The sequence below is a fragment of the Ziziphus jujuba genome, chromosome 6 (genome assembly GCF_031755915.1).
Source record: "Ziziphus jujuba cultivar Dongzao chromosome 6, ASM3175591v1".
NCBI lineage: Eukaryota > Viridiplantae > Streptophyta > Magnoliopsida > Rosales > Rhamnaceae > Ziziphus > Ziziphus jujuba.
This window is the reverse complement of record NC_083384.1, coordinates 3,587,544-3,605,781: the sequence shown is the minus strand read 5'-3', so window position 1 is coordinate 3,605,781 and position 18,238 is coordinate 3,587,544. Positions and strand designations below refer to the sequence as shown.

At 28.4% G+C, this 18,238-nt stretch overlaps 1 pseudogene; it reads right to left on the bottom strand.

Moving 5' to 3' along the window:
• Positions 1-6,422, bottom strand: part of LOC125419355 (uncharacterized) — a 109,123-nt pseudogene extending 102,701 nt beyond the window's left edge.
• Positions 6,423-18,238: the final 11,816 nt, after the last annotated feature.

The window sequence follows — 18,238 nt, the reverse complement described above, 5'->3', positions numbered from 1 at the left end:
ATGCTATGGTCTTCTAAATAAAATATTATCAAATTGTGTTATCCTTTGGTTTGCAAATACTTAGAGAACCATTTTTTTCGTATGCATGTAACAAGTAGCGGAGCCTTACTGGCAAAGACTTTTTCTCGAAAAAAAAAATTATAAAATACAGCATTTGATCATAAGGCAAAATATAAAAATAAAAATCATATACTTTAAATTTAACAAAGCCGTACAAAAAATACAAGTAATAAATAAAATAACTTATTTAAAATAATTTTTTAATTTTTTTTTTTAATTTTATAAATAACTAATCATTTTATTTTTTTATTGATAATTTTTGTTTTGTTAAACAACAAAAATATATAATTCATAGTTGCTGAATCGAACTACGTATGTATATAATTGATATTTTTATAAGAAAGATATTATTTAAGTATATTTTTATTCAAAATATATTTTTTAATTTTTTTAAAAAAACAATACAAAAGATTTATTCTATTTTTATTCAAAATATGTATTGTTTTTTTTGTTTAAAAACAATACAAAAGATTTATTCAATTAATAAACTACTTACATCAATAATTTAAAAATCATAAATTAAAAATAGTGAAATAAGAATAAAAATTATTTCAAATAATTAAAAGAAATACAGTACTACAAAATGGAAGAAGGTTCTAACATATTTTCTTGGACACCTCACACGCATGCACTCCACCACTCCTCTAACGCTTCATAATTTAATGCCACGTGTATCAAACTTTTGTTCTATACTGCTGATGTCATGCACCGTGACGTCACATACCAATTGAAAATTAAGTTACCCACGATAAGCATAAAAGAAATGCTAAAGAGTCAGTAGTAGTGCCCTAGAGCAAACAAAATTTTCTCCATTTAATTAATCTTAGTATCATATTTTATTAGCTAATATGTGGACGCAACTATCTCGTAAACTTATACAAAGTAATTACATTATTTATTCATGCAATCGACAATTAAAATAGTACTCCATCTAATTTTAGATATAAAAACAAAAAAAAAATTATCAAAAAATAAAAAATATCTTGTGTACGTTTCTTCTTTGTAACAAAGATGTATAGATCATTATTTTTAATTTTTGTTGAATGATAGAAATGGATAATTTTTAGTTCCTGAACCTTGGCATGTATGTATATAATAGATATTTCATTAGAAAATATATTATTTTAATATATTTTTATTCATAGTCTATATTTTTCATTTAAAATAATATAAAATATTAAATAAAATTGATTTGATCGTAGATAATTAATATTTATAATTTAAAAATTATAAATTTGAAAGATGAGAAAGAAAGAGAAATTATTATAAATAATGAAAATAAATACAGTGAGGCGGAAGAAAATTCTAACATATTTTCTTGGATACTGTTCAACGCACCACACACACATGCACTCCACTACTCCTCTCGCACTCCATAATTTCGAAATATTTTCTTGGATACTACTCACGGCACCTCACATACATGCACTCCATTGCACCTATGGCACTAATATTAACATAATTTTAATATAAATTTTCAATTTAATTAAACTTAATGTCATATTTTATTAGCTAATTTGTAGATACAACCATTTTGAAAACTTACACAAAGCAGTTAAGTTATTTTCGTAAGTTAATAAAGTATTGTATCTATTTTTAGAATTGAAAACAAAAAGAAAAAATTATCAAAAAATAAAATATAGCTTCTGTACTTTTTTTTTTTTTTTGTTAACAAAGATGAATAGATCATTATTTTTCTCTTGAACAACAAACAGGCATAATTTTTAGTTCGTGAGCGGCAATATATATGTAGGTAACTGATATCTCATTAAAAAGTACTATTTTAAATTATTTTTATTCATAATATAGGTATTTTTTATTTAAAATAATATAATATGTTAAATAAAATTAATTCAATCGATAAATTATTCATATTTATAATTTAAAAATCATAAATTTGAAATATGTGCACATGGAAAAAATTATTGTAAATAATAAAAATGAACACAGTGTGAGAAAGAAGAAAATTCTAACATAATTTCTTGGTCACCGCACCTCACATGCATGCCCTCCATTGCTCCTCAGGCACTCTATAATTCAAAATATATTTCCTTGTTTTTTTTTAACATATTTTCTTGGACACTAATCAAGATGCCTCACATGCATGCATTTCGTTGCTCTACTGACACTCACTACACTTCACGTGCATGCAATCCAAATTTTAACATAACTTTCCAATTTAATTATTCTTAGTACCATACTGTGTTAGCTAATTTGTCAATGCAACCATCTCAAACACTTATACAAAGTAATGAAATTATTTTACTACACAACCATCGCCTCACAAAGTATTGTATTTAATTTTAGATATGAAAACCAAAAAAAAAACTTATCAAATAATAAAAAATATCTTTTGTACGTTTTTTTCTTTCTAACAAATATGTATAGATCATAATTTTTTATTTTTGTTGAATGATAGAGATGGATAATTTTTAGTTCCTGAGCCTTGACATGTATGTATATAATTGATATTTCCTTAGAAAATATATTATTTTAATATATTTTTATTCATAGTATATATTTTTTATTTAAAATAGTCTAAAATATTAAATAAAATTGATTTGATCGTAGGTCATTTATATTTATAATTTTAAAATTATAAATTTGAAAGATGAGAAAGAAAGAGAAATTATTATAAATGATTAGAAGAAATATAGTCAGGAGGAAGAAAATTCTAACATATTTTCTTGGATACTGCTTATCGCACCTCACACACATGCAATCCACTGCTCCTCTAGTACTCCATAATTTTGACATAGTTTCTTAGATACTACTCACGACACCTCACATGCATGCGCTCCACTGCATTTATGACACTAATAATAACATTATTTAATATAATTTATCAATTTAGTTAATTTTATGTCATATTTTTTTAGCTAATATGTTGATACAACCAGTTCGAAAACTTATACAAAATAGTTAAGTTATTTTAGTAAGTTAATAAAGTATTGTATCTATTTTTAGATTTGAAAAAAAAATTATTAAAAAATAAAATATAGCTACTGTACCTTTTTTTTTTTTTTTTTGCTTAACAAAGATGAATTGATCATTATATTTTTTCAACAATAAACATGCATAATTTTTAGTTCGTGAGCGGCGATATATATGCAAGTAACTAATATTTCATTAAAAAATATTATTTTAAATTATTTTTATTCATAATATAAGTATTTTTTTATTTAAAATAATATAACATGTTAAATAAAATGAATTCAATCAATAAATTATTTACATTTATAATTTAAAATTATAAATTTGAAATATGTGCACATGGAAAAATTATTATAAATAATCAAAATGAACACAGTATGAGACGGAAGAAATTTCTAACATATTTTTTTGGTCACCACATCTCACATGCATGCCCTCCATTGCTCCTCGGACACTCCATAATTCAAAACATATATATATATATATATATATATATATATATATATATATATATATATATATTTAACATATTTTCTTGGATACTAATCAAGATTCCTCACATGTATGCACTCCACTGAGACTCCATAATTTAACATATTTTCTTGGGCACTACTCACTACACTTCACATGCATGCAATCCAAATTTTAACATAACTTTTCAATTTAATTAATCTTAATACCATACTGTATTAGCTAATTTGTCGATACAACCATTTCAAACACTTATACAAAGTAATTAAATTATTTTACTATACAACCGTCGCCTCACAAAGTATTGTATCTAATTTTAGATATGAAAAAAAAATTATCAAAAAATAAAAGATATCTTGTGTACGTTTTTTCTTCCTAACAAAGATGTATAGATCATTATATTTTATTTTTATTGAATGATAGAGATGGATAATTTTTAGTTCTCTAACCTTGGCATGTATGTATATAATTTATATTTCATAGAAAATATATTATTTTAATAAATTTTTATTCATAGTATATATTTTTTATTTAAAATAGTATAAAATATTAAATAAAATTTATTTGAACGTACATCATTTATATTTATAATTTAAAAAATTATAAATTTAAAAGATGAGAAAGCAAGAGAAATTATTATAAATCATTAAAAGAAATACAGTGAGGCAGAAGAGAATTCTAAGACATTTTCTTGGATACTGCTTACTGCACCATACACATGCACTCCATGCTCCTCTGGCACTCCATAATTTTAACATATTTTCTTGTGTACTATTCACTACACCTCACGTGCATGCAATCCAAATTTTAACATAACTTTTCAATTTAATTAATCTTAGTACCATATTGTATTAGCAAATTTGTCGATGCAACCATCTCGAATACTGATACAAAATAATTAAATTATTTTACCATACAACCATCACCTCACAAAGTATTGTATCTAATTTTAGATATGAAAAGAAAAATAATTATCAAAAAAAAGAAATATGTCATCTATACATTTTTTTATCATTTGTTTTTAGCTAAAAAATACATATTGATCTTTTTTAAAAAAAAAAAAATAACAAAGATGTATAATTTATAGTTGCTAAACTTATGTATGTATATAGTTGATATTTTAGTCAAAAAATATTATTCTAGTACATTTTTGTTCACGTTACATATAATCTTTGTTTAAAAGTAATATAAGATGCCATGATATGCATATTATCATCGTCTTTTGTGTCAACTTTGTCGTAAGTTGAGGCTATTTTGCAAATCCAGGGATAATTAATATGTATGCATGTATGGTTGCTGCCATTAATGTTTATGAAATAACAACTTTATGTTGCGTTTATGATATACTATAGTCTTTAAAATGAAATATTACTAAATTGTATTATCCTCTAGTATGCAATACTTGGGGAGCGGTTACTTTTTATGTATGTAACCACGGGTAGAGCCTTGAAGACCAAGATTTTTTGTCACAAAAAAGTTACAATAAAAAATTGTAAAATAATACACTTTATCGTAGCAAAAAATAAAAATAAAAATCATATATTTTAAATTTAACAAAACTATATAAAAAATCCATGTAATAAATATAATAAGCTATTTAAAATAGTTAATTTTTTTAACTGTTAATTTAAACTATGATTTATGGTAGGTGTGAAAATTTTGTTGAAATGAATTAATTACCCAACCTAGCCATTGGGACAAATCCAGAGTTTTTTTTTTTTTTTTTTGTGTAAGCATGTACATTAATATATATATATGTGTGTGTGTGTGTGTGTGTGTGTGTGTAAGATATTGATAGAGTAATTAATTCCCAATTACTTGTGTTTTCACTTATTTATAGCTATCTGTCACGTGCCTAACTAATGCTTGATGCGCAACACTAGCACAAATATTATAAATATTTTTTGGGAAAAAAAAGTCTTTACCTACAAGGCTCCGCTATTGGTTACATGCATATGAAAAAAAATGATTCTCTAAATATTTGCAAATCAAAGGATTACACAATTTAATAATATTTCATTTGAAAGACCATAGCAAATCATAAAAATAACATAAAATTGCCATATCATAAACTGTAATAGCACCATACATACATGCATACATATTAATTATGACTGCCTTAGCTAGGCAACCTCAACATAAGATAGCATAAAAGGCCATGATAATGTGCGTATCATGACATTATTCCACACACAATACATGATGCATGCTTATTACTTATGACTAGTGCTAGCTGGCAACCTAGTTGTTGCTTTTGAACTTTGGTGTGAGTACTGCTCGAATTTCAGGGAAATCGCCATTAGTAATTGAAACATGGGTGAAGCATCCATCATAGCTGCTAGAGTTTTGATTAAGAGGCAGTTTTTGTTTTATCACATCCCAGTCAACCTTAGCTGGTGCACGGACTTCAATGTATACCTACATTCAATATATAAGAACATATAAATACAATTATATATGTCTTGTAATGATTTTTTTGGGTTAAAATGACTAATAGTGAATCTGATAAAACTAATAAACTAATAGCATATATTTATATGATCATGTGCCTAAAATCTAAATGCTAAATTCATGCATGCATGATTATACATGTATGGACAAGCAGTGACATAAACCAGTACAATATTAATTTAAATATAATATATACTAGCTTGCTAGCTTAATTATATAGTTATTAGATTTTCTATGACATCGGCTTTATTGTCCAATGCCACAATCCATTGAATCTCTCCTCCTTTATCATTCATGCCACAATAGACGACACCCCCTGATGAACAAGCAAGTGATTCACAAGCGCTGAGATAAAGAAACGAATGCCACTCTCCTATGCCAACTTTTGGTGGGTATAGAACATTTACAGTGCCACCAGACCAATCTTTGTGCTTCCCCTTATACTCTATAATCTCTCCAATGCCATTAAAAATTTGGCCAAATGTGAACAAACCGCCAGTGGCCATGCCTTGGATCTACTAAATCAATTACTATATTTTTAAGCAAGTACTAAAGAAAATAGCTCAATTGTTCGTTGTCTATCAAAACTACATATCTACATGTATATATATAGAAACTTTGTGCTAGTGTCGCGCATCAAGCATTGATTAGGCACGTGACAAATAGCAATAAATAAGTGGAAACACAAGGAATTGGGTGTTAATTACTATAGCAATATCTTACACACGCGCACACGCACACACACACACACACACACACACACACACACACACACACACACACACATATATATATATATTAATGTACATGTTTACAAATAAAAAACTCTGGATCCATCCCAGTGGTTAGGCTGGTTAATTAATTCATTTCAGATTAAATTCCACACCTACCATAAATCATAATTTAAATTTACGATAAAAAAAATTTATTATTTTAAATAGGTTATCATATTTATTACATAGATTTTTTATATGGTCTTGTTAAATTTAAAATATATGGTTTTTATTTTTATTTTTTGTTACGATAAAGTGTATTATTTTACAATTTTTTATTGTAATTTTTTTTTAAGAAAAAATCTTGGTTTACAAGGCTAAGAAATGGCTCACTAAGTATTTGCAAACCAATAAGAGATTAAAAATGCTGAATGCCTCATGTTTATGCTGCCTTATTGAGGGATGGGGGATATTACGATAAGAAACCAGACGTGCTTCGAAGTTTAGATCCATTCACAATGACAATCATCAAAGATGCACCCCACCAACAAAATGGATATGAATGTGTTGTCATTTGAAATTAACTTCTATTGATGATATTTTATTGTGCTTAAATGTCAGAAAAACAAGATTGCTTTTTGTTTATATTTGATTTCATTTATAATTTTTCGACCCTCTTACATGGTGCATACAAACATTAATTTGTCACTTCCTTGACACTATTTCATGAATGCAATTACATAGGGGTTATTGTGGGGTGTTTGCTTTGAAGTTTATTAAGGACAGGAGCAATGATGATGATTTTTTATTTAGGCCATAAGACATTCATTGGTTTAGCAAGAAATATACTGTTGAGTTGTACTTTAATAAATTTTCAATTTAGATTTTATGTTTTTGACTTTGACATCCAATTTTACTACTTTCATGATGTGTATTTACACCATAGAAGATGTTCATTTCAACCTCATTTAATGATAAGAATCATCGTAAAGAAAATAAAACAAAAAAAGAGTTGTGAAAATTGTACAAATTTTCTATTGAGCATGATTACTGACATGTCATCGGTATCATCAATGCAAACCATCGGTAATCCCATCCAAATTAAGGAATTCATGCTGGAAGATTTACCGATGGACACCATCGATAATACCAATGGCCTATCGGTAATAGTTCATTCCCAAAGATTTCAATTCCATTCAACATAATAAAACACAGCTACTTTGACAATGTGTATTTGGACCATAGAACATGATCAAAGCAACTTTGTTTCATGATACGAATCATGGTAAAAAATAGAAAACACAAAGAGTTGGAAAACAGTGCAAAAATTACAGATGAACATAATTACCGATGGAAGTCATTGGTAATCCACTAAATTTTTTGGAAGCTTGTAGGAAAATTTATCGATGGACACCATCAGTAATAGACAATTTTCAAAATTTTCAACCGAATTGACCATAATTGAATACACTACTTTGATATTGTATATTTGCACCGAGAACATGCTCAATGCAACTTTATTTCATGATAAGAATGAAAGTAAAGAAAAGAAAACAAAAAAACGAGTTGGAAAAGCCAAAAATTACATATTAACTTGATTAATGATGGGCCATCGATAATCCAATAAATTTTTTTCACATGTTTCTTTAATAATTACCGATGGAAACCATTGGTAATACCAGTGGTTCATTGGTAATTACTATTGACAAGATGAAGAATATTAGCGAATGGGGTATAGAAAGACCAGAGCACCAGGGCTTTTGAGATTCGTTCGGGAACAAAATAACACAACAACTAGGACCAGTCGAAGACGACATCGTTTTGTCCTTCGAAGACAAAGAAAAACTGTAGTACTTGTGCTTCTTATTCTTCTCCAAAACCTGTGGCCCAACCGTCATCTTAAGCATCCATTTTGTATAGGTTTCCTGTTCAAATTAACATTGAAAATGCAGATAAGCATAAACTGAAATGTTCAACTAAAAAGTTCAACTAAATTGCATTTAGTTTGAAAAGTTTGAAAAGTTTCCTGTGCATTTAGTTTCCTGTGCATTTACTTAGCACAGTTTGAAAAGTTCAACTACAAAAATTATTTCATAGTTAACCATTAAATATGAGTGAGTGTAACAGGAAAATGCTGACAAACTTATGCAATATTTTCAGGTCCAACCTTTGATATATTTCCTTGCTTCCCAATGTTCACTTCGAGAGACATAACTAACCCTTCTCTAAAAGGATCAATAGTAGGATTTGTAAATTGTAGGGTGGAAAACAAAAAAATCTATCAACTACTAACATATAGGGTTAAGACCAAGTGCCAATACGAAAGAAGAGCACTCAAGATTCCTGCTAATGTCAAATCTATTTATTTAAAGGTAGAGAAGATTATATAGATGAACATGAATTTGGGGGACAGAAAGAAAAAGGACTTGAAAGAGTATCATTTCATAAAAATAATAATGTTGTTATGCCTATGTATGAATGTGTACCACAATGATGCGTATGATATTTTGTGCATTAGCCAATTACAGTAGCTCGTGTAGGAACACAACATATTGAGGTTATTTTTAATAACATAAAGTGCAATGCAACCCATAACTCATTGGAAGAAACTTAAAATATTAATCAACAAAATGGATGAACATCTTGACTTTTAAAATTAATATTAGCAAACAACAAGAATGTATGATTAAGTAAAAAAGGAAATATAAAAAGTTCTTCAAGAACTCAACTAGAAAAATCTATTCTAATGTGTTATGCAAGACATTGCATCAAGCATTCTTCATGAATTTATTAGAACCATCCTACCAAATATGGAAACACCTTCACCTAGAACCACGTACCATAGGATGTGCATCCTACAAATGATAGCACAAAGAAGAATGGAAAGCACACAAAGAAACATCACTATTGATATTTAAAAGTACAAGCCAGAATAACGAAAGAAACTAATATCATAAAGCTAGACCTGTATGTAAGGAAATTATATGTCCGTTAGCCTACATTGAAGTTGAGATATGTCCAACCTTTTGATTCAAGGTTCAAAAATTTCAACCTGCTATTATTTTGGAAATGGAAACAGAATTACAAGCCTGTTTAGAGTTTACAAAAACCATAGCTTTAAGAACTCACAAGCTATGTCAATCTCGATAACTACTAAGATCACATGCCTTTTTCTAGAAGGACTTTAAAAAAGCAACTCAAAAATTGTATTAACCAAATCTACTAGAAAAAGAGGCAACGTAAAGGAAAATTTTATCAATAAAAACAATGACATTAAAAGATGAAATAGATGTAAAATTAGACAGCAAACATAATGATTCAACAATCTACCTTTGTAAAACTTCCGTGGGGTGTGTCCCTAATTTTATCTTTTGAGGGATTTACCATCAGTCGAAAATGGAAATGAAGTTGTCCACTAGTGCAAGAGATTGAAAACCATTGGGTTGTTCTATTGTAAAGATGTAAGAGAAATCAAATAAAAGCATTAGAAAATCGCCCTCTGACAGATCAAGAAATTGGTATGCAACTTAACTACGTTCCAAGTATGTTCACAGCCAGAAATGCCAAGTAAAACTTCTCTCTTAAGATGTAACATATATACTTTCTCAGAATTCCTTGTCTTTAAAGAAACAAAAGCATGCCAAGGACAGGGAAGTAAAATGAAAAAAGGTAAAACTAAACATTTAGGAATATTCAATCAAAATGAGGACACAAATGAAGGTGCAACTCATACCTTTCTAAATGCATATATGCAATAGGTCCTCCATATCCAAACATGCCAAAAAAGGGCTGCATAACCAAGATATGCTTAAAAGATAAATTTCAATGAGTAAACACTAAGAAGATAGTGAACATAGGACATAACTTTCAAACAAATTGTACTTCGAATATGGAGGAAGAAATGCATAGATAAGGTACATGTAGGAAATAAGAGGTAGACTTATCTTTATATTAGAATGAAACATACATGAACAAGCTACAAAAGTCAGTATCTAGTTTTCATCATATAAATAGGTGTACGCACAAGATAAAAGCAAAATAAAAAGATATTGAAAACAAATTTTACCATAAGGTATGGAGGTTTTGACCTTATTGCCTGTCCTTTCGAAGACCTATGAAGTGATGTGCCCATCTTTCCCCATATAGAATACATGTAAGTGACACCATTTGGGGAGCACAAAAACCTCATAGAACATTGAAATCATAATTTCAAAATAACACTTATTATCATAATAAAAATAATGAAAAATGTATTTTCTTATAAGGTTGTTAAGGTTTTAGTTCTTTCGCAAGTTCTTCTTTTGTTTGACATTAGCATATCCACTTTATATGGAAAACAATTTCCTTAATTCATTATGCCTCTTTGAAGTACCAATCGTTTGTTCAAGAAATCACATAAAGAATGAACATTAAAAAGAAAATATAAAGAAAACACTAGAGCATAAGAAAATTAAACACTGATGAAGTACCAGCAATAAATTAATTGGAAGTCCAGGTCCAAAGTGCTAATCTAACGAAAACTAATGAAAAAAGACTTAGTTAAATTTTAACATTTGACGAAAAATTTTATTAGTGGGTCATTGTAAAGAATGACATGCTAAACTTCCAGAAGAAAAATCCTCAACTCTGCCACACCAAAGCTTTCCATATAACCATTGGCAAAAAACATGTTCTAGCTAACAAGTTAATCATAATGATGGAATTGTAACACATATTACTATCACCTTATTCTTGCATTCAGAGTATAAGCAAGCACAACCTTTCAACAGAAAATTCCATTCAAAACCTCTGAAGGAACCTTAAAAAAATAATAATAATAAATTAACAAAAGGTACCGTTACGAATGAAAAGCTAGGCATAAATCAAAAAAGGGCACCATTACGGATGAAAAGCTAGACATACTTGTGGCTTCAAGTTAGGATGAGAAGGTGATTCATCCAAGGATATACTAGTATGTTAAAGATTGAGCACCGCTTTGACCGACCATGAGGTCTTAACCAAGAGATCATCAGAGCTTCGAATTTCCTACGAGTGTGCTTTGATTTGCAATACAATCGAACGAAATTGATGAGGAATACTCCATTATCGATTGAAGGAGGCTGAGCAGCTATTGGAGGAGGAGTTAAGGAGCTGAGTAATGGGACTGGTGACTGAGTACTGTGATGCCATAGCAGAGATCGTAGAGAAAGAGAGAGTGAGAGGGAAAAGGATTGTACTACAACCCTATACCTGAGATCATAGATAAAGACAAAGTGAGAAAGAAAAGGATAGTGTGGAGATGAAGGAAAAGGAAATGGAATGAATAACTCAAAAAAAAAAAAAAATGAAGACAGATAACAGAGAGAGAGAGGGGTCTGAAACCACAACCACCTGCCTTCTAACTTACTTACACCCTCTATCTCTCTCCCTGGCATCTACTGCTTGTTCCTTATCTTGATGTAAACCCACACCTACTCTCTCTCATTCTCTTTATCTCTCTCTCTCTTTCTCTTTCCACTGCTTCGTAGTCAATGTCATATGTGTCGTGGTCCACCATTTGGATGCCTCAAATTGAGCATAAAACCTCCTTCCACATCTTTGAGATCGTCCTTCGAATTCAACCAGAGAAAGAACTTGAATATGAGAAGGGTTACTAGTAAGAGAAATCAGAAAATTGGATGTGAAATGTGGTAGCTGGGACATTGGTAAGAGGGAGAAAAAAATTGTATGGCTTTATTGAAAAGGTTGGGTAGATAAAAAAAGGTTAAAAGAGGAGGGATATTTTTCATTAAGAGTCTCAAAATAAGGGCATTTGCCTGAATTCTCCATATAAAATTAGGGCCATAAATATTTGTTATATTTTTCAATGATATATTCTATAAATTAATGATATATCAATTATTTATCCTTGTAAGAATAATTTTTAAAATAAAATTATTTTTAAGAGATCTATTCTTAATAATTGTATTATTAAAGGCCTTGAAAAATTATTAAAATTTTTTTTTTATGTTAAAAAAAAAAGGTATATTACATTACATATCTTAGAAGTTTCTTTTAATTATAACCAGATACCTTTATGAAGTTATAAAAATATAAGCACGAAGATATTCGGTTGTAATAAAAAAAAACCTCGAGGGTGTGCAGTGTAATATACCCTTAAAAAAAAGTAATAGACAATGCTTTTTCAAAAAAGCATCGCCCCTTTTACCACATTTAGTGACCCTTTTTCAGAAAAGCGTCACCTATTCTAACATTTAGCGATGCTTTTGAAAAGTATGTTATCCTAATATTTATCGACACTTTAGAAAAGTGTCGCTTATTTTAGTATTTAGAAACGCTTTTCAAAAAAAGTGTCGCTTATTTACATATTTAGTGATGCTTTTATAAAAAAAGTGTTGCCTTTTATTTTTATTTTTTTTCCTTCCAATTTGAAAGTTGCTTTTAGTTTTCTCAAATTATGATTGTTTAATAGTTAAATTCATGCAAAATAATTAATAGACAACAACGTTCAAATAAATATTTGCATAACAAACTAATATTTCCAATAAATGAAAGATTAACTCATATAATACTTTTATTATTTTAAAATTAATAATTTGCTAGATAGTTAATACATATTTAATAGATAGGAAATAAAAATACGATAAATTTAATTATTTTGAAAATTTTAATGGATAGTTAATAAAAATATGAATAAAATAATACTAAAATATTAATTAAATATATTAATTAGCAATATGAAGATAATAATTAATCCTTTATTTAATTGATTTGTATTTCAATTTTAAATTAATTATTTTTTAAATTAATAAAAATTTAACAAAATTAATTATTTTATTATTTAGAAGCATTAGTAATGTGATTCCGCCCGAGCCCACTCAACCGATAACCCGCTGGGTGCTGACCCGACATGGATGAAGACTAGGCCAATCACAAAAGCTCAAATTAAGAGATTTAAGGACAACCTGGGAGCATTTATGTAGGGGATAATCAATCTCAACCGAGCTTGTCCATACTTGAAGATACAAGGCCTATTCTAAGCATCCAAGTGGTGGAAGCCGATACGAAACCGGGTAGTAGTTTTGGTGCAAATATGGACAACCGGCAGCATGAAATGGTTCCAACTCTTTATGGATTCAATACATATGTCTAAGAGGATATGGAATCAAGTCAATCCAGCTTCAAAGGCATTCAAGAAGGGGTTGTACGGACAGCTTCAAAGTTGGCCTGTTTTTTATTGTATTTTGTGCTAACTTTACTGCATTTTGCTGAGTTGGCTTTTTCTTCCTCTTCCAAGCATGGGCAATGTGTGGTACTTCATATTCAGCTTATTTGGCATCCTAAAAACCATATTGAAGCTGATTTGGAGTTCAAATTGGTCAAAGATTGGTCAAAATCAACTTAGTCAAAAAGCTAGTATTTTGGTTTCCTAATTTGATTCTTCTTTTTGTTTTAGGAAATTACCATTACTTTTTAGTTTTTATTTATTTATTTTCTGGAACAATAAGTTGAGGAAATTTATTATTTTATTATTTTCATTGTGAATTAATTAATTCCTAATTCAAAATAAAGGAATTAATTAATCCAAATTAGATTAGGAAAGGAGTGAGAATTTCGGCCACCATAGGAAACTACTTTGTATGGCCGGTTTTCCCTTTGTTTTTAGGGTTTTATTTCATGGATTTGTAGCCTATTTAAAGGATTATTTTTCAATAAGAATGAAGCTTGAATTTTACACAGAAAATTATTTGTGAGATTGAATTCTCTTTGTTCTTTTGAACATCTAAAACACCATTAGTGAATGAGTGTTTTAGTTTGACTTATCGATAGGCCTTCCATCACCTATTGTCGCATCTTCATTATATAGCAAGGTTTCTAATCATAGGTTGGTTAGAGGTTGAGGTGACTATTACAACCTGAACATAATTAGATCCGGGCTAATATAATACGGGTTTAGGAGCAGGTCGTCCTAGGTTCATATCAATTAGGCGATACTTTTAACATCCAAAGCGTTAGCTCTTGTCTTAATTTTTGAAATTTTAATTAATTTATGTTGTATTCGTACGTATATAAATATTAAATATATTAATTAACAATATAAAAAAAATAATTAATCTATTCATTTAATTTATTTGTGATTCAATTTAAAATTAATTATTTTTAAATTATTACAAGTTAGATAAAATTAATTTTTTTATAATTTAAAACAATTAGAGTACACTTTTAATAAAATGGTGTCACCTATTGTCTTAATTTTTGATAGTTTAATTAATTTTATATTTTATTCATATTGTTATAAACATTAATCGATAGTTAATAAAAATATGATAAATTTAATTATTTTAAAAATACATAGATGACACTTTTTATGATAAAAGCATCGTGTATTTATTTGAATTTTTACTTTTAATTTTTTACCCATGAAATGTACCGTTTAGAATATGAATTAAATGTACTAAAATATTATAAATAAGTGGTAATTTACACAAAAATGAATAAATATTAAGCAAATTAGTTTTTCTTTCAAATTTTAAAATCATTTGTATTTGCCTCCAATTTTTTCAAGCCTCACCGTTTGATATTTTAAAATCATAATTAATATTTTAAAAAATATTGGGTGTGTTTTTCAACCCCCATCTTTTTACCAAGTACAAGCCCTAAAAGATCTAAACTTTGTTGTGCATTAAGAAGAGTTGAATAGTCGGGTTAGCTGGATTTTGTGGATTTCTTCTTTCTTTTTCCTCTGCCTCTATCGATGAACACATATTCACTAGTTTCTCTTCCATTTTGAACAGTGGCCATGCTAGGTTCATCGGTGCATTTCCTTTTTAGACCATTTTTTGTTTTTTTTTTTTTTTTCTTGCTTGATTGCTGGATTTTTTGGTGTGTCTATTGTTGGTTTCTGTGTTGTACAGGTTGTAGGTGAAAAAATTTTGGGTCATGGGTTTTTCTTTAAATTTAATCGGTGGGTTTTCTTAATCTTACTTGAGTTGATATTTTGTTTATGATTTTACTTGGAACTAGGGTTTTTGTCGCAATTTTACTTAGAATTGGGATTTTGTTCTTGCTTTTGCATTAGGTTGGGTTTTCATTTTGATTTTGGTCACTCGTTGTGCAGTGGATTGGGTTAGCATGATGATCGAAGTTTACTGCATTAGGTGATCGACTGGGCCTTAAGTTGTGTTTGGGTTTGTTTATTAGATTGTGTCGGATTTTGCATCATTGGAAAAAGGTATGCTTAATTTAATTTTATTTTTTGTTGATAATATTAAATTGAATTATTATATGAGTTTGAGTTTCATATTTAAAGTCTTCTTATCAAATATTATATTTAAATTCATGTTTACAAATTTAGACTTCTAAGTAGCCTATGAACACCGAACGTGGTTATTATATCATGAAGATAATGAGGGATGTCATTAGGAGAAATGTACCTCGGCAAAACTTAGGAACAATGGTAATTTTAACATTTTCATATACTTAATTTCTTTATAATAATTAATATTGAATTATTTTATGTATGTATTAATAACTTTTTGACATAATTTTTTGATGTGCAGTATGAGGGTGTAACTTGGTCTCAAGATGATGTCAACCAGTTTAAAGCTGAATGGGTATCAATTATGATCTCAAGCTTTTCATCTCAATGAGTATAATAATGTAATTGATTTTGTTTATATACAACAATATAAAATATTTAACCAATTTTTAAAAGTATTACATGAGTTAATATTTAATTTAATTTGAAATATTATTTTGTTATGTAAATATTTATTTTAATTTTGTTGTATATTAAATATTTTGCATAAAACTTTATTAAAAAATCTGAATTTGACAAAACTAAAAGCACCATTCAACCAAAAAAAAAAAAAAAAAAAGGAAAAGGTGATGCTTTTTTGAAAAAGCATCACCGAAAAGGAGAAAAGATGACGCTTTTTAGTAAAACCATTGGCTATTGTTAGGGTCCTCAGCGATGATTCTTAAATAGAGTTGGCTGTTTTGTAAACTTTTAGCGATGATATTTTAAAAGCATCATTGAAAATGTAAAGAAAAGCCAACACCTTTCTAAAAAAAGTCTCTACAAACTTATAGAATAGTCGATACATTTATAGAAAAAGTGAGTTTTTTGTAAAATTTTAGCGATGCCTTTTTAAGAAAAGCATCAATTATTACGGTATATTTGAGGATGCTTTTTCAAAAAAGCATCGGTATTTTTGACACATTTAATGATGCTTTTATTAAAGAAAAGCGTAGGCTTTTCTTGACTAATAGTCGACAATTTTCAAAGCATCGGCTTTTTATTGGTCATTTTAACGACACCATATCAGGGGATGCTTTGCGAAGCATCAACTCTTATTTTACACGGCGCATTAATTATGTCTCCTGTCATTGCAATTCTTATAGTGACCACTCTCTAATGCCAACATTTGGTGGGTATGGAACATTTCCAGTGCCACCAAACCAATCATGGTGCTACCTGTCACTATATTTTTAAGTACGTGCCAAAGAAAATAGCTTAATTGTTCATTATCTGTCAAAACTACATGTCTACATATATTTATATATATAAAATTTGTGCTAGTCCCACGCATTGTGCATGAGTTAGGCACTTCACATACAGATATAAATAAGTGGAAGCACAAGTAATTGGACATTAATTACTATATCAATATCTTACACACTCACACACACACACACACACACACACACACACACTTGCATATATATATATATATATATATATTAATGTATATGCTTAAAAAAAGAATAAAAACTCTAGATCCGGCCTAGTGTCTAGGTTGGATAATTAACTCATTTAAGCAAAATTTCCACACCTACCATATATCATAGTTTAAATCTATAATACAAGAAAATATTCCATTATTTTAAATTGGTCATTATATTTGTTACATTGATTTTCTATGGTTTTGTTAAATTTAAAATATATGGCTTTAATTTTTATTTTTCATTACGATTAATTGTTGTATTTTACAATTTTTTCTTGCAAAATTTCTTTTTAAAAAAAAATCTTGGCCTGCAAGTCTTTGCCTTTGGTTACATACCTAAGAAGAATTGGTTCTCTAAATTTCATTTGGAAGACGATACCATATCATAAAAGTAACACGAAGTTGCCGTATCATAAATTGTAATGGTACCATACATACATACATACATATTCATTGTTACTGCATTAGCTAGCCAGCCTCAACATACAATAAAGTTGACATAAAAGGCCATGATAATATGCATACCATGGCATTTTATATTATTTTTAAACAAAAATTATACATGTTGTGAATAAAAATATACTAAAATAGTATCATTCTTAGAATAATATCAATTATATACATATATATGTTGGTTCAACGCTTATAAATTATCCATCTTAGTTATTAAAAAAAAATGATCCACATGTCTTTCTTAACAAAGAACCAATGATAAAAAATGTAAAAAAAAAAAAAAAAAGATCTATAATTGAAGGGTGATATAAGATTGATCTATTTCTGGCATCATATCCATAGTTAGCGTATTCATCATAGTTAGAAGCTCTAGCTCTATATGAAGGTTACAGTCGATGTTGTCATTATCATCAATAAGAAAACCCTTTTTATTTAGGAACTTGTTTAGTA